The sequence below is a fragment of the Chinchilla lanigera genome, unplaced genomic scaffold, assembly GCF_000276665.1.
Source record: "Chinchilla lanigera isolate Chin_1 unplaced genomic scaffold, ChiLan1.0 scaffold00004, whole genome shotgun sequence".
In the NCBI taxonomy this organism is placed as follows: Eukaryota; Metazoa; Chordata; class Mammalia; order Rodentia; family Chinchillidae; genus Chinchilla; species Chinchilla lanigera.
This window is the reverse complement of record NW_004955405.1, coordinates 22,861,548-22,864,876: the sequence shown is the minus strand read 5'-3', so window position 1 is coordinate 22,864,876 and position 3,329 is coordinate 22,861,548.

Below are 3,329 nucleotides of genomic sequence, written 5' to 3'. Positions count from 1 at the left end.
TTATTTATTTATTGTCTTTTTGAGACTGGGTCTCGCAATGCAATTCAGGCTGGCCTTGAGCTCACATTGTAGCCCAGGCTGACCTCGAACTCTCAATGATCCTCCTGCCTCAGCCTCCCGAGTGCTGGGGTTAGAGGTATGTGCTACCACACCCGATTAGAAGTGTCTGTTTATTTGAGGTGTCCATTTTTAGATTGGGCCTTTGAATGTAGATGTTCTGATTTCCTTGAATTCTTTACATATTTTAGATATTGTTACTTTTACTGAGGATTACTTGGTAAATTTGTTTCCCATTCTGTAGATTGTTGCTGCTCTGATGGTGGTTTCTTTTGCTGTGCAAAAGCTTTTAAATTTGATGTGATAGCGGTTGTTCATTTTTGGCAGTATTTCCTGTGTGATTGGGGTTTTGTGCGTGAAATCTTTGCCTATCCCTATGTCTTCAGGAATTTTACCTATTCTATCTTCCAGCAGATGAGATATTTCTGTTTTTATATTTAGATCTTTAATCTTGATTTTAGTTGAGTGCATGATTAGAGCTGTGGGTCTTGGTTCATCTTTGGCATGTGGAAAGCCAGTTTTCCCAGCACCATTTATTAGAGTCTGTCTTTCCTCCAGTGAACATGTTTGGCCCCTTTGTCAAAGATAAGGTCGCTGAGAGTGTTTGGAGTTGTTTGTGCATCTTTTATTGTTTTCCACTGATTTTTGGGTCTTTTTTCACATTACTATACTGTTTTATATACTGGTGGCTTTGTAGTGTAATTTAAAATTGGGGAATATTATGCACCCTGCCTCACTTTTGCTATTCTGGGTCTCTGCTGGTTGCATATGGATTTTAGGATTGTTTTGTCTAACTCTGCAAGGTATGCTATTGGTATTTTGATCAGGAATTAAATCTATATAACAGTTTTCAAAGTATGGCTGTTTCCCCTATACTGGTTCTGTCTATCCTAGAACAAGCAATATCTTCCATTTTCTGATATCCTTTTCAGTTTTCTCAGAGTACTGCAGTTTTCAATAAAAACTTCTTTCACTTCATTTGTTAGGTTGATTCCTATATATTCCATTTTTCTTGATGCTATTATGAAACATGTTTCCCTAATTTCTCTCTCAGTGATTTTATCTGTTTACAGGAATGCTATTGATATTTTAGTGTTGACTTTATATCCTGCTATGCTACTCAGTTTAGTCATTAATCCTAAGTCTTTTGGTGGAGTTTTGAGGCCTTCTATGTAGGATATACCATGGCATCCGCAAATAGTGATAATTTAACTTCTTCCTTTCCTATCCATATTGGTTTTATTTCTTTCTCTTGTGTAATTGCCTTAGCTAATGTTTCGAGAACTATTTTGAACAGGAGTGGAGATAGTGAGCATGCTTATCTTGATCCTGATTTTAGAGTGAAAACTTTCATTTTTTGACCATTTTTTGACTTTTCATTTTATGCGGCTGTTGGTTTGTCATAAATGGCTTTTATCAGCTTGAGATAAAGACCTTCTATTCCTATTTTCTGCACAGTTTATATTATGAATGTGTGTTGGACTTTGGCAAATACCTTTTCTGCATCTATTGAGATGCAGAAAGGCTTTTTTCCTTGGCTGTGTTAATGTGGTATGTTACATTTATTGATTTGCATATGTTGGATCAACCCTGCATCCCTGGGATGAATCCTACTTTTTCATGGTGTGTGGTCTTTTTGACGAATTGCTGTATTCTGTTTGCCAGTATCTTGTTGAGGACTTTTGATTCTGTGTTCATTAGGGAGATTGGCCTGTAGGTCTCTATTTTGGTTGGATCCTTTGTGTTTTCGTATCAGGCTATTGCTTGCTTTCAGAAATGACTTTGAGATTATTGTTTCCCTTTCAATTTCATTAAAGAGTTTCAGGACTAGTGGCCTTAGATCTTGTCTAAAAAGTTCGTGTAGTGTTCAACAGTGAATCCATCAGGACATGGGCTTTTCTTTCTTGGTAGTCTTTTTTTTTAATTGCATCTTCAGTGTCATTGATTGTAGTGGATTGATGACTGGTGGCCAACTTATAACACCCAGCTGAACTGAGTAAGCATGGTGCTGGGTGTGAGAGGCCCACTGAGGACTGTTGCCAGCAGCAAAGGAGGCAGAACTGGAGAAGAAGTTAGGCTGTTGGGAGCTGGTAGAAGCTGTTGGGAGCCTATTGGAAGCAGACAAAAGCAGTAGGAGTTGCTGGTTTTCTTGGAGGAGCTTGTCATGCTGGCTTTCCTGATGAACTTGGCTGTTTTCACCCTCCAAGGAGCTCGGAACCTTCTCATTGAGAATGGTTTTGGTTCACTTTGGAGGAGCTCTGGTCCTCACTTGGAGCATCGCTTCCTGGTCCAGAGGGAAAGAAGGTGCACAGCTCAGTTTCCTGAAGAAGCCTGTTGCATTGGCTTCCCTGATGGGAACTCAGCTTTCCTAATTATCAGAGGAGCTCGGGACCTCACTGTTGCTGAGGATGGCTGTGGTACCTTGCGGGGAAGCTGTGGTTCTTATTTTGAGTGTCGCTTCCTGGATCCAGTGCAGATCCCTCAGCTGGCTAGCACAGATCCTTCATCCCGCTGGTACAGACTTCCTAGATTCCACTACTGACCTTTGGGCCTTCCCAGCACACATCCGTGAAACAGGTCTGCGTGAGACATTATTATGGGCTCTAGGCCTCCAGTTGGACTTGTGGGAGGCATTGTTATGCACTCTAGATTTTCAGCTGGACTCATGCAGGACATTTCCATGGGATCCAGGCCCTCAGCTGGATTCTCTGGTCTTTAGTGGGTGGATAGATTCCCTGCACTCTCTTGTATATGATTCTTTGTGTGACTATTATAAATAATCGTATAAACTATGTGTCCTGTAGTATATTATTCCCCATCAAATAACCCCCAAAGCACAGTACTGGTACTGAATTATTTAGAAATTTTCTATGTTCTTGATTCAGTTGTGGTAATTTGTATGTGTCTAGGAATCTGTCCATTTCTTCTATGTTTTTCCTCTTATTAGAATACAAATTCTTGCAGTAGGTCTTAATGATCTTCTTGATTTCTGCAGGATCCATTGTGATTTCCACTTCTTATTCCTAGTTGCATGAATGTAGGTACTTGTTTTTTCTTTCTTTCTTTTGTTAAGGTTGACTAAAGGTTTGTATATTTTATTTAATGATTCAAAAAGCTAACTCTTTAATTCATTAATTTTTTTTGTATTGTTTTCTTAGTCTCAGTTGCATTAATTTCTGCTCTGCTTCTTAAAAGTTCCTCTGCCATACGTGCTTTGAATTTAACTTGTTCTTTTTCTACAAGATTGACCTTCAGCATAAGCTTATTTATTT